Raw genomic sequence first — 14,947 nt, forward strand, 5'->3', positions numbered from 1 at the left:
CCCGATGCGGGGCTCGAACTCACAGACTACGAGATCATGACCTGAGCCGAAGTCGGATGCTCAACCGACTGAGCCACCCAGGTGCCCCCCAAAATTTTTTTTTTAACGTTTATTTATTTTTGAGACAGAGAGAGACAGAGCATGAACGGGGAAGGGGCAGAGAGAGAGGGAGACACAGAATCGGAAGCAGGCTCTAGGCTCTGAGCCATCAGCCCAGAGCCCGACGCGGGGCTCGAACTCACGGACCGCGGGATTGTGACCCGAGCTGAAGTCGAGCTGAAGTCGGACGCTTAACCGACTGAGCCACCCAGCGCCCCGAGTATCGACATTTTAACAATATTTGTTCTTCCTATCCAGGAGCATGGAATTTTTTTCCATTTTTTTTGTGTCTTCAATTTCTTTCATAAGCTTTCTATAGTTTTCACTGTATGTATATACAGGTGTATAATTTCACCTCTTTGGTTAGATTTATTCCTAGGTATTTTATGGTTTTTTGTGCAACTGTAAATGGGATTCCTTGATTTCTCTTTCTGTTGCTTCATTGTTGGTGTATATGAATTCAACTGATTTCTGGGCATTGATTTTATATCCTGCAACTTGGCTGAATTCATGGAGCAGTTCTAGCAGTTTTTTGGTGGAATCTTTAAGGTTTTCCATATAGAGTATCATGTCATCTGCGAAGAGTGAAAGTTTGACCTCCTCCTGGTCGATTTGGATGCCTTTTATTTCTTTGTGTTGTCTGATTGCAGAGGCTAAGACTTCCAATACTGTGTTGATTAACAGTGGTGAGAGTGGACATCCCTGTCTTGTTCCTGACCTTAGGGGGAAAGCTCTCAGTTTTTCCCCATTGAGGATGATATTAGCGTTGGGTCGTTCATATGTGGCTTTTATGATCTCGAGGTATGCTCCTTCTATCCCTACTTTCTTGAGGGTTTTTATCAAGAAAGGATGCTGTATTTTGTCAAATGCTTTCTTTGCATCTTTTGAGAGGATCATATGGTTCTTGTCCTTTGTTCATTTTTTTTTTAAAGTTTATCAGCAGGAGCGGGGGAGGGGCAGACCGAAGGGGGAGGAGAGAGAGAGAGAAGGAAAGAATCTCAAGCAGGCTCCACACTATCAGCATGGAGCCTGATGTAGGGCTTGAACTCATGAACCGTGACACCATGACTCAAGCTGAAATCCAGAATCAGATGCTTAACTGAGCCCCCCAGACACCCCACACTTTGATCATTTTTGAAAAAAATGTCTGCTAAATACCCTGGTCTGTGTATCGGTTACTCTTTCACTGCATGATTAGTGCAGCGCCAATACTGAAAAGTGTAATATCTTAGTATTATTGTAATAATAGTTTTGACATCATGGCTACCTTGAAAGAATTTCAGATGTTACTTTGAGAATTGCTACTATGGGGAGTGGAACAGTTTTCAATGTTCTATTCACATATGATACGTAGTTTTTTTGTTGTTTTGTTTTTTAAAGCATTAAAAAATAAGTAATGGTTTGAAATAGAAATTGAAATAAACATTGAGGTCTTTTAGATTTCATTGAGGGTTTTTAGTGCTGGGTAGATAAAGATTTGTTCATACGTTATGGTTATAAAGTAGCCCTCTGTTTTTAAGACTTTTTTTTAAAAGTTTATTTTGAGGGAGAGAGAGCATTGGTTCTTAAGTTGTGATTAGTAATAAAATAGCCTTCTCTTTTTAAGACTTTTTTAAAGTTTATTTTGAAAGAGAGCACTCGAGTGCACTTGTAAGTTGGGGAGGGGCAGAGAGGGAGAGAGAATCCCAAGCAGTCTCCATGCTGTCAGCACAGAGCCTGACACAGGGCTCACTCCTGTGAACTGTGAGGTCATGACCTAAGCTGAAACCAAGAATCTGATGCTTAACCAACTGAGCCACCCAGGTGCCCTTCAGATTCCCTTGTTTGTTTGTTTGTTTACTTATTTATTTATTCATTCATTAAAAAAAAAGTTTATTTTTTTCTTGTTCATTTTTTGAGAGACAGAGACAGAGATGGAGACAGAGCACGAGCAGGGGAGGGGAAGAGAGAGAGGGAGACACAGAATCCGAAGCAGGTTTGAGGCTCTGAGCTGTCAGCACAGAGATCGATGTGGGGCTCCAGCTCACTAGCCGCAAGATCTTGACCTGAGCTGAAGTTGGATTCCCAACCGGCTGAGTCCCCCAGGTGCCCATATGGTAGTCTTCATTTTTAAGAACAGTTTTAGATTTACAGAGAAACAGAAGATGGTACAGAGATCTCCCATATATACCACACCCAGTTTCCCCTATTATTAATGTTTTATATTACTGTGGTATATATATTTAATGTTTATTTGTTTTTTGTGGCGGGGGGGGGGGTAGGGAGGCAGGGAGGGGCATAGAGAGAGGGAGACACAGAATCCGAAGCAGACTCTGGGCTCTGAGCTGTCAGCACAGAACCCGACTGGGGGCTTGAACTCACGAACTGTGGGATCATGACCTGAGCTGAAGGTGGACAGCCAACTGACTGAGCCACCCAGGCGCCCCTAATGTTTATTTTTGATAGAGCACAAGTGGGGGAGGGGCAGACAGGGGGGACAGAGGATCTGAAGCTGCTCTTGTGTTGACAGCAGCAAGCCTGTTGTGTGCGGCTTGAACTCATGAACCAAGAAATCATGACCTGAGCTGAAGTCTGATGCTCAACTGACTGGGCCACCCAGATGCCCCTTGCTGTGATATATTTGTTATAGTTAATAAACCAATCCTGATACATCATTATTAGCTGAAGTCCATAGTTTATTCAGATATCCTTAGTTTTTCTGTTCCAGGATCCATCTAGGATACCACATTTGGTCACATATCTATAGGGTCCTCTTGGCTGTGATAGTTTCTCAGACTTCCCTGTTTTTAACAGTCTTGGCGATTTTGAGGAGTTACTGGCTAAGTGTTTTTGTAGAATGCCTCTCTGTTGGGATTTATCAGATGTTTTTCTCACGATTAGAGTGGGGTTAAGGGTTTTGGGGAGGAAGACCTCAGAGGTAAATTGCCATTTTTATCAGATTATATTAAGAGCACGTATACTATCAGTGTGCTTTATCATTGTTAATGCTGACCTAGATATACTTGATAATATGGTTGACTTTGATTCCTTGTCAGGTTTGTCCACTGTAAAGTCACTCTTTCCCCGTTGAGGACCTAAATTAAATTTTAGTTGATTTTTACTTAACTTGATACAGCCACGTGTGGCTAATGGGTACTGTTACATAAGACAGAACAGTTTTAGACAGTGTTCCTTGGTTTTATCTAAAACTTTAACTTTTTTTTTTTTTTTAGATTTATTTTTAAGTAATCTCTACATGCAACATGGGGCTTGAACTCACAACCCTGAGATCAAAAGTTGCATGTTCTACTGACTGAAGCAGCCAGGCACCCCTAACATTTATTTTAATAGATTTAAAGAAAGATGACTTACGGGTGCCTGGCTGGCTCAGTTGGTGGAGCATGTAATTCTTAATCTCAGGGTTGTGAGTTCAAGCCCCATGTTAGGTGTAGAGATTACTTAAAAATAAAATGTTTTTTCTTTTTTTTTTTTTTTAACGTTTATTTATTTTTGAGACAGAGAGAGACAGAGCATAAGCAGGGGTGGGGTAGAGAGAGAGACACAGAATCTGAAACAGGCTTCAGGCTCCGAGCTGTCAGCACAGAGCCTGATGCGGGGCTCGAACTCATGAGCTGTAAGATCATGACCTGAGCTGAAGTTAGACACTCAACTGACAGAGCCACCCAGGCGCCCCTAAAAATAAAAACTTTAAAAAAATGTATAAAGAGAGATTATTTAATATAAAAGGAATATAAAATGTTTGTCTTGGAGTGCATTGCTCTTTGAGGGAGCCAGTCTATTTTTAGTAAGCTCAGTCTTTTTAAAATTCACCTTTTTTTGAAGTATAATTTACATAGAATAAAATGAAGATATTAAGTACACCCATATTAAATGTACATTTTGATGAGTTTTGACAAATGTATGTACTTGTATAACCATCACCACAATCAAAATGTGTAACATTTTCATCACCTGTAGAAGTTTCCTTCTACATTTTGCAGTCATTTTTCCTCCCCCACTGAATTAGTTTCTGTGACTGTAGATTAATTTTGCCTCTTCTAGGGTTTTGCATAAATGGAATTATTCAGTATATTTTCTTTTTTGGTCTGGCTTCTTTGGCTCAGTTCAGTGTCTGATTTCATTCATTCGTGTTGCTGCAGGTATCAGTCATTAGTTTTTTTAGTGCTGAGAATATTGGGTATGACTATTATAGTATTTGTTTATCCATTCAACTTTGAATGAACATTTGGGTTGTTTTTGCTTTGGGGCTGTTAGGAATAAAGCTGACCTTACTTTTATGGCTTGGGTAGTGATTCAGATTGTGCTGGATTACAGTGCTTATCACGACACTGTAAATTAGGGATTGAAATTTCTTTTAGGATGAGGAGAAAAGTCAGCAAAGCATCTATAATTTTTTTAAAGATATGCCACAAAAGGGTAATTAACATGGAAATAAATAGTATTTTGCAAGGTTTTATATATAATACGTGGTCCAGATAGATGTGCATAATTCTTTTGATCTTTGGTAATTTTCTGGGAAAAAAGTTCTTTGTTCCTTTTCCTAGGATTAACTGCTTAGTAATAAAGTAAATAATTGAAGCCTAATTTTGCTTTATGAAGTTTTGTCCTCAGTAAATGTGTTAATAGATCATGTTTTCAAAATTATTCAAAAACATTTGCTTGTTTAGGGGTGCTGGCTGGCTCAGTCAGTAGAGCATGGGACCCTTGATCTCAGGGTTGTAAGTTTGAGCCCCATGTTGGGTGTAGAGATTACTTAAAACCTTAAAAAAAAATGTTTGCCTGCTTAAAACTGAAGATCAGATGGGTGCAAAGGGAATAGTGTTTTCTGCTATAATAGTTGAGAGAAGAGTTTCCTTTTATTTTTTTTACCTTAAAATGTGTGTGTGTGTGTGTGTGTGTGTGTGTGTGTGTGTGTGTGTGTGTGTGTGTTTTAGTAATCTCTGTATCCAATGTAAGCCTTGAACTCACAATCCCAAGATCAAGAGTCACACTCTACTGACTGAGCCAGCCAGGCACCCTCTTAAAATTATTTAAAAAAAAATTTTTTTTTTCAACGTTTTTTATTTATTTTTGGGACAGAGAGAGACAGAGCATGAACGGGGGAGGGGCAGAGAGAGAGGGAGACACAGAATCGGAAACAGGCTCCAGGCTCCGAGCCATCAGCCCAGAGCCTGATGCGGGGCTCGAACTCACGGACCGTGAGATCGTGACCTGGCTGAAGTCGGACGCTTAACCGACTGCGCCACCCAGGCGCCCCTTAAAATTATTTTTTAAACTGAGTTAATGTTCAAGAGAATATTAACTTTCTATGACATTTATGTTGGGGTTGGGAAAATATTTCATAGAAACCAGGCAAACACTTCCTGTGAGAATTAAAATATATTTTATCATAAAAGTAATTGAAGATTATTGTAAATTAGGAAAATAGGGATAAAATCCTTAATCTCATCTCACTAACTTTTCTTCATTTCTGTGTTCTTTTTGTCTTTTAATGACATATGAGTAATTATACTCTTGTGTGCAAACCTCATTGTACCTATATTATGTTGTGTGAATGTGCCGCTTTCATAAGATTGCTTCCTGTCTTTTATGAAGATAAGTGATGTGGTGTATGTGGTTCTCTCCTCATGTTTCCTTTTCATTGTTTTACTTAGCTTTAGCTTTTTTCTGAAGTTTGGGAAAAATACGCATTCTGAGACTTACATATTTTAGCTTAGTGGTTGAGTCTTGCCTTATTTTATTTTATTTTTTAAACTTTTAAAATAATCTTTGCCCCCAACATGGGGCTCAAAGTGATGACCCTGAGATCAAGAGTTGCATGCTCTACTGACTGAGGCAGGTGCTCCTAGTCTTGCTTCATTTTAATGTAGACTTGTTTTTGGTCTTAAATAATAGATGTGTAGATTATTATATCAGTATAGCAGTATAAGTTTTTTTAATCAAAAGTTTAGGGAATAAATTTAGTATTTGTTATCCGAAGATTGGCCTTTATTTATTTTTTAAATGTTTAATTTATTTGAGAGAGAGAGTGAGCCCGGGGGTGGGGCAGAGAGAGAGAATCCCAAGTAGGCTCCACACTGTCTGTACAGAGCCCGACATGGGGCTCCATCTCACAATCGTGAGATCATGACCTGAGTCAAAATCAAGAGTTTTGAACACTTAACCGACTAAACCACCCAGGCGCCCCAGATGATTTGTATCTAAAATAGCTTTGCTTCGGGGTTCCTGGGTGGCTTAGTTGTTAGAGCATCCAACTCCTGATCTCTCAGGGTTGTTAAAGAGTCCCACGTTGGGTGTGGAAATTACTTAAAAAAAAAAAAAAGCCATCTTAAGGGTGCCTGGCTGGCTCAGTTGGTAGAGCACGGAACTCTTGATTATGGGGTTGTGAGTTCAAGCCCCATGTTGGGCATAGAGCTTATTTAAAAAAATAAAATAGCTGAGCTTCATGTCCACTAAAGAAAATATATTTTAAAGTTTATTTATTTTGAGAGAGAGAGCAAGCGTGGAAGGGGCAGACAGAGGGAGAGACAGAATCCCAAGCCGACTTCACGCTGTTAGTGCAGAGCCCAATGCTGAGCTCAAATATAAGGAACCATGAGATCATGACCTGAGCTAAGATCAAAATTTGGACGTTCAACCAACTGAGCCATCAGGTGCCCCTAAAATATTTTTTTTTTTTTTAATTTTTTTTTTCAACGTTTTTATTTATTTTTGGGACAGAGAGAGACAGAGCATGAACGGGGGAGGGGCAGAGAGAGAGGGAGACACAGAATCGGAAACAGGCTCCAGGCTCTGAGCCATCAGCCCAGAGCCCGACGCGGGGCTCGAACTCACGGACCGCGAGATCGTGACCTGGCTGAAGTCGGATGCTTAACCGACTGCGCCACCCAGGCGCCCCTCTAAAATATTTTTAATTGGACTTTTTTTTTAGTGAAACTATCTTACGGTTTATTTTAACCTTATTTATTTATTTACTTATTTATTTACCTTTTATTTTTAAGTAATGTCTACAGCCAACATGGGGCTCAAACTCACAACCCTGACATCAAGAGTTACGTGTTCCACTGACTGAGCCAGCCAGGTGCCCCCTATTTCAACGTTTTTTATATTGAGGTATAAAATATAGTAAATAGGTGCACAAATCTGAAGTGTATAGTTGGAAGAAGTTTTACATATTATATACTTACGTAATCACCAGTTAGATCACAATAGTGAACATTTCCAGCACCCCAGAAGGCTTCTTCTTCTCCTTCCTCCTCACGAGTTCTACTTTCCTGATGAGCACATTTCTGACATCTGTCCCCTTTTGATTACTTATTGAACTTCTTTTCAAAGGAATCACACAGTATATATTCTTTGGTAGCTGGGTTCTTTGGTAATGGGTTCTTTTCTTTATTGATGAATGTTTCATTGTAGGAATATACTACAATTTAACTTATTTTGAAATAATTTCAAACTTACAGAAAAGTTGCCAAAAATTACTAAGATTTTTTAGTATGCCCTTCGTGTAGTTTGTTGTCACTAGTTTTTAACATTTTCTGTATTTATTTTATTCATTTCTTTCTCTTTTTCTTTCTTGTATGTGCATGTATATATGTATATAATTCTTCACATAATTTGTACCATATAGCATTTTATATATGTTTTTTCCATTCCAGGGGCACCTGGGTGGCTCAGTCAGTTAAGCGTCTGACTCTTGATTTTGCCTCCAGTCATCATCTTAGGGCCATGATCTCATGGTTCATGAGTTTGAGCCTGGTGTCAGCTCTTTGCTGACAGCGCAGAGGCTGCTTGGGATTCTCTCTCCCTCTTTTTTTGCCCCTTTCCTGCTTGTATACTCTTTCAAAATAAATAAATAAACATTAAAAAAGTTTTCCATTCCATTTGAGAGTTTGATACAGACCTCATGCTCCTTTTCCCATAAGCATTCCAATATTTTTTTAAAAATAAACTTATTATTTTTAAAATGTTTAGGTTTTAGAGAGAGAGTGTGAGCGGGAGAGGGGCAGAGAGAGAGGGAGACATTGAATCTGAAGCAGGCTCAGTACTGACAGCAGAGAGCCCGATCTGGGGCTCCAGCTCACGAACTGTGAGATTGTGACCTGAGCTAAAGTCTGATGCTTAACAGACTGAGTCACTCAGGCGCGCCTAATTTATTATTATTATTGTTGTTGTTGTTGTTTTTTAAGTAAGCTCTGTATCCATCATAGGGTTTGAATTCATGACCCTGACATCAAGAGTCCCATGCTGCACTGCACCCCTTCAGTGTTAGTTTCTAAGAATAAGAGCATTCTCCTACATAATCACAGTAAAAATTTCAGTCATAATTAACATTGATATGGTGCTACTACCTAACTCATTAACTTCTATTCAGATTATTACAGTTGTCTCTTTAATGTCTCTCTTTTTTTTTAAAGTTCACTTGTTTTGGGAGAGAGCGAGCTTGTGTGCACTCACAAGTAGGGGAGGGACAGAGAAGGAGAGACAGAATCCCAAGCAGGCTTCATACCATCAGCACAGAGCCTGATGAGGGGCTCTAACTCACGAACTGTGAGATCATGACCTGAACTGGTATGAAGAGTCCATGCTTAACCAGCTGAGCCACCCAGGTGCTCCTCTTTAATATCTCTTATAGCTGGTTTAGGATGAAATTAAGAATCATACAGGCACCTGGTCTTTATATCTCTAAGTCTCCCTTAATCTGGGATGAATCTTCAGCTGGTTTTTTTTTTTTTTTTTTTTTGGTGTCTTACGACATTGGTATTTTTGGAGACTACATTGGTTTTATGTCTATCAGTTCGGGTAGATCTGATGTTTTTTCAAGATTAGTTTCAGTTTATGCATTATTGTTAGGAATGTAAACATAAATAATGCTGTGTTCTCAGTGCAACACATCAGGAGGCACATGGTGTCTGTTTGTTTGTCTCATTATTTTTTAGAGAGAGAGAGAGAGAGGGAGGCAGAGCACGTATGTGCCCCAGAGCAGGGGAGGGAGAGAGAGAGAGATAATCTTAAGCAGGTTCCATGCCCAGCCTGGAGCCTGATGCAGGGCTTGATCTCAGGACTGACTGTGAGATCTTGACCTGAGCTGGAATCAAGAGTTGGACGCTTAACTGACTGAGCCACCCAGGTGCCCCTGTTTGTCTCATTATTAATGATGTTACCTTTCTCAGTAACATAGCCAGAGGGAAGAGATGCATAGGGCAAGGGAGCTGTGAGGACGGGAAGAGCTTCAGTGCTCTGTCTGGCATACCACCCTCTCCTTGAAGCTCCACTGCAGTTTGTTTACCCATTCATCTGTTTGTGGTGATGAACACAGCAGCCAAATGTCAGTTTTTGGTAATTATGAATAAAGCTACTTTGAATATCTTGTCTTTGTCTTTTGGTAGAAATTTCCCTTGCATATATGTCTAGCAGTGGATTATGGGATCATGGGGTAGGCATATATTTAGATTTGATAGATATTGCCAAACTATTTTTGAAGTGGTTGAACTAATTTGCACTAATGGAGTTATTAATCTTGCGTTATCTTAATCCACATCTGGCTAAGGTAAAAATAGCTTGCTGTTGGAATGGGGACAGAACTATTCATTTATTTGGGACTGTGTACGTGAGGAGTGCTAGAAGAGTAGCTCTTTTTTCTACTCTTGGGAAAATGGAATTAAAGAAGTGTGGGGGCAGATTCAGTTCCTTGGTGTTCATTCTGTTAGTCTTTGTCAGACTATCTGTAGTACTGGCTGGAGTTCATTCCAGATTTGCCATAGTTTTTTCTGGGTAACTTTTACATATCCAGGAGATGGAGGTTTGCATCAGCAGATAATATTTGTAAGAAAAATTCAGGAGGTTTTAAAGGAGTATACGTTTTGAATTATTAGTAGCTGTAACTAATTGGTCTGTCAAGACTTCTGGAAGCAGGATCAGTTGAACTCTCTGCTGCTGTGCCGGATTCTGATTCTGCTTTTGCTTCTCCTTGCTGTGTTTCTCCAGTTAGAACTTCTTTACATAGATCTGCAGCTCCTTCATGTTGACAGTGACTATGCCCAGAAGTCGTCTGCCTTCTTGACATTGTGCCAGGTTGTGAGAAAATGGTAGACTTAGAGCTGAGGGACCAGGGTCTCCCTTTTCTTTGTTGCACATCCAATGGTAATATAGAGCTGGGTTGATTTCTTCTCTCTCCTCTCTTGAACATGCAGTCACATGCCCACAGAGTGATTGATGCGGTCCCAAAGAGGAGGTAAGGAACCCAGGAAAACAAAAAAATACATAGAGAAAATATTTATACTAGTAATCAGAGATAAGATAATTGCCAGTGGGGGCTAATTTAGCACAGAGTGCTTTTTGTTTTTTTGTTTTTTAATTTTCTTTTAGTGTTTATTTTTGAGAGAGAGAGAGAGAATGAGTGAGTGTGTGAGTGGAGGAGGGGCAGAGGGAGAGGGAGACACAAACTGAAGCAGGCTCCAGGTTCTGAGCTGTCAGTACGTACAGAGCTCCACACGGGGCTCAAACTCACAAACCACGAGATCATGACCTGAGCTGGAGTTGGATGTTTAACCTACTGAGCCACCCAAGTGACGCTAGCACAGAGTTCTTAGGATGTTGACAAAAAGGACAGATTATTTTGCATTCATTGTCAAATATAGATTGCAGTTTATCAAACAAGACCGATTTCCTAGTATTAGAAGGAATATATTACTTGAGTTCACTTGTAAGGAATTTTGATTAAAGGACAAGGTCTGAAATTTTGGTTATATAGGAGTGTTTTATCAGCTGTTTTTAAGTCAGCTCTGAAAATTTGAGGGTAGGCCGATGTCTGAGTTCCTTATCTCAGAATTGGAGTAGCCAAAGGAGAGAAACCGCTAGAGCCTTACCATCTATCTGTGCAGTCATAGTTGCTTTCGGCACGAGAAAGATAGGCTCATAGGGTGGTCTCTGAACTAACAGTATTTTGCACATATTCCATAAGAAGCACTTTATGCCATTATATCCATTTTATGTCCTTTTCTGAATCCTTCCTGCAAGATTTGGGTGCTTTTATATTTCAGAGATGCTAGGACCGGGACTCGGACCAGGACTCGTTCTCAGAATTCTCCACTGTGCTGTGTGTTACTGTCATCCTTGGTCATGAGATGAATGAGGATCCCTCTGTTTATTCATCCTTTTGTTGTATCATCTTCATAACCATGGAGTTTCTTTTACTGTTGACCCAGTCTCCTGGTTCTATTTCAAGAACTATTACTGGGGTCTCTGTAATTTTTGTGTGTTAAACCTTTTCATATGTTAAATTGTTCATAGGATGTTTTTCGGCATTATTAAGGTAACTGAAGTCTATTGTGCCCTGATAATTTTACCTTCTCTTTAGCCCTCTGAGGTTACCAGAACATTTCCCTGTATGGTTGTAGATATGTCGGTTGTTGGTAGGCAGAATCAGGAATTTTATCATTTTATCTTCTTCCATTTATGGCCTGTTCTGTTCCTTGACTAGGGTGACCATTCAACCTGGTTTGCTTCTGTTGTCTCTGTGCAATTATTTATACACCGCTTGCAGATACTATTTTCTGGTGTGTATGTATATAAACCCTACCCCCAGTGTGGGGCTCAAACTCATGACCTTGATATCAAGAGTCACATGCTCTACCAACTGAGCCAGTCAGGTATCCCCCTCACATTTCTATAACTGCTTTTCAGGTCACTAGTGACTTCATTGTGGAAGCCAGTGAAGACTTTTCAATCTTTACCTTTTTTGACTTCAGTGTTTGAAACTTTTGAGTTTTTCCATTAAAAAAAATTGTGCCTGTACTATCTTTGTTGTATACATAAGTTAGAAACTTAATAGGAAAAGGATTATCCATAATTCTACCATTCAGAAGTAAATATTAATAACGTGGGGCATATTTATGTATACTCACTAAGAATATATTTTAGAATGTGTTGAATGTAATGATTCTCTGTGCTCTGTAACCTGCCTTAAACATTTAATATGTTGGTGACCTCTTTTTATGTCTGTGAATGTAGTTATTATTTATTATCATCACCTTTTTCTCTATAGGTATATAGGTCTGGCTTCCACAATATCTGTTGAATTTCTAACACCTCTCCTTACCTTTTAGCTTTTTTTTTTTTTTTTTTTAAGAGAGGCCGGGGCGGGGGGTGGGGGGGGAGAATCCCAAGCAGACTCCATGCTGCCAGTGCAGAGCCCGGTGCAGGGCTTGATCTCGTGAGATAATGATCTGAGCCAAAACCAAGAGCCAGATGCCCAACCAACTGAGCCACCCAGGCATCCTTACGTTAGCTCTTGCTAATTCATTCTCCTCCTGACATCTTGAATGATCTTCCTGAAGTGCAGATTTCATTCTAGACATTTTCTTGCCCTGATCTTTTTATAGCCTTTCATTGCCCTTGGGATATAAAATACAAAGTCTTCTATGATATGGGCACTATTTTACCAATCTTCATTTTAGTTTTTAGCCTTATTGAACAAATGGATAATCTTCCCCAAAGATCCTGGCTCTTTCTCCATTCTGTTATAGATACAGTGAATGTGGAGAAAGTGAGGGTCCATGATAGGGTGAAAGGTTAGTGTTAGAGATTTTTAACTGCGCACTCTTTCTCTTCCTGCCAGTATCCTCCCGCATGGTGTTTGCTGGGCTTTGTTCTTGTCCCTTGAGCTTGTTCCTGTTTGATTTCTGCTTTGGGATAGTTTCATTCAATTTTGGTTGCAGTTGTGTAGATTTACTTCCAAATCTGTTTTCTCATCCCCATCTTGACTCTACACTAGAGTTCAAGGTCCATATTAATGGTCTTTTGGGGTGTTTCCTTAGGTGCATTCATTTTGATCAAAACTGTAAGTCTTTGCTCCTAAGTTATTTTTTCCATTTTCTTTTTGCTTTCAAGTTATATATACTGATTCAAAAAGCACTGCCATCTCAGTATTGAATCCTATAGGTTCCATTCTATTTCTGCATCTTTTTTTGTTTTTTTTGAGTTAATTTATTTTTGAGAGAGTGCGTGAGTGGCAGAGGGGCAGGGAGGGAGGGGGAGAATCCCAAGTAGGCTCCACGCGCAGTGCAGAGACTTGACACCAGGCGATCCTACGACTGTGAGATCATTATATGAGCTGGTACCAAGAGTCAGATGCTTAACCAACTGAGCCACCCAGGTGCCCCCATTTCTGCATCTTATGTTTACATTTTCCTTTCCAGAGAGAGCAGTGCTGCTTCTACTTAGGAAATGGAGTAGATACTTGAATGGATCCTTGGTTTTATGCAGGCCATTGTAAGGGAGGTAGAGCAAGGCAGTCCTTCTGGGGCAAAGGAATGGCATGAACAGAGAAGCACAGAAGGACAATGCAGTGGAGAATAGAAAGTTCTCATTTGGCCTTGAGTTTGGAGGTGAAACCATAGGAGGTTGAGTTGAGGAGAGGGGTATAGATTATCAGGTTGGTGGTGACCTGAAATACCAGTTTTGACCCTACATGGTAGGTTTAATTGACTGTTTTACAGAGGGGTAGGCATGACCAGAGTTGTGATTTAGGAAGATTGATGTTGTTAGATGTCAGTAGTTAGAGGGTGATTCAGGGAAGCAAGTTGGAAACTTTATTGTAATAATCCAAACATGAGTTAACAAAGGTTTAATTATAATGAGAGGAGAATGCAAGAAGAATCTTGAAGGAGGAACTGATTGAATTTGAGACAGGCAATGAGGAAGAAGGAGCTGCAGATGATTCTGGGTTTTTGAGTCTGGCTGACTATTGGACTGTGAAAAAAAATGGTATCTTGATCTGTTGTTGAGGTAGATATATTGGAGGAGCAGGCAGCTGGAAATGCCATATAGGTCATGGGTGAAAAAAAAATCTGTTATTCACAGCAGGGCTGGGACCCTTCCCAAGGGAAGCAGTTTGGAAATTTGTGGGAGAAGTTTTTATTGCTCTTTTTACAGTCACCACCCCCCCCCCCCCACCGTGTGTTCCTTGCTACCGCTGTGATTTAGTAGAGTTCTACCCTAAGTGCTAGTAGAGAACACCGCTGTAGACAACAGAAGGTTCAAGGCGATACCTATACAGTTTGTAGTTAAATAAACCATGGGTATGCTCAGGGAAGTTAGAAACTTTGGGGGAATGGCAGCTAAATAGGAAGGAAATGAAGATAGGAAAGCAGTACCAGTACAGCGCTGGTCATGGAGGAAAGAAGAGGGGATAGTTTCAAGAAAACGCAGTCTAGAGAGACAGAAGAACATGGTGGGAGCACAGCATCCAGAGTCTGGTCCAAATCTTGACTTGCTCTAAAAATTCAGAGCTGTTTTCTAAGGATCACAAGCCTGGAGCTTTGCATTGACAACATTTAGCTCACGGCGAAACCTGTGTCATTTCAGTACCTCACTGCATCTTAGAAAGGACAGTTGAGAAATAGGCTCAGTTTCCATTCTAATATATAATTCAGGGGCATTGGGTAAGAGAGTCTCTCTGTTAGATACATAAAAAATTAGGACTGAGCTCATTTAAATTGATTTTGGAAGGAGCAATTTGAGGTGGGGACTTGAGAATTAGAGATTACAGTACTGTAAGAATTTATTTTTTTTTATTAAAAAAAATTTTTTTTGTTTGTTTTTCAACGTTTATTTATTTTTGGGACAGAGAGAGACAGAGCATGAACGGGGGAGGGGCAGAGAGAGAGAGGGAGACACAGAATCGGAAACAGGCTCCAGGCTCTGAGCCATCAGCCCAGAGCCTGACGTGGGGCTCCAACTCCCGGACCGCGAGATCGTGACCTGGCTGAAGTCAGACGCTTAACCGACTGCGCCACCCAGGCGCCCCAGTACTGTAAGAATTTAAATGAGATTTCTTCAGCAGACA

At 40.2% G+C, this 14,947-nt stretch overlaps 1 protein-coding gene across 8 annotated transcripts in view; it reads left to right on the forward strand.

Moving 5' to 3' along the window:
* Positions 1 to 14,947, forward strand: part of GIGYF2 (GRB10 interacting GYF protein 2) — a 147,315-nt gene that overhangs the window by 11,624 nt on the left and 120,744 nt on the right. Inside the window, exon 1 of one of the 8 annotated variants that reach the window (XM_086719949.1) lies at positions 10,315 to 10,333. The exons of the other annotated variants lie outside the window; for them this stretch is intronic. The gene's annotated coding sequence lies outside the window, so the exon portion shown is untranslated. Of the gene's footprint in view, positions 1 to 10,314; positions 10,334 to 14,947 lie in introns of those variants that run through there. 8 annotated transcript variants of the gene reach the window in all.

The sequence above is a fragment of the Puma concolor genome, chromosome C1 (assembly GCF_028749965.1).
Source record: "Puma concolor isolate L17-30 chromosome C1, mPumCon1.1.hap2, whole genome shotgun sequence".
Classification (NCBI taxonomy): Eukaryota; Metazoa; Chordata; class Mammalia; order Carnivora; family Felidae; genus Puma; species Puma concolor.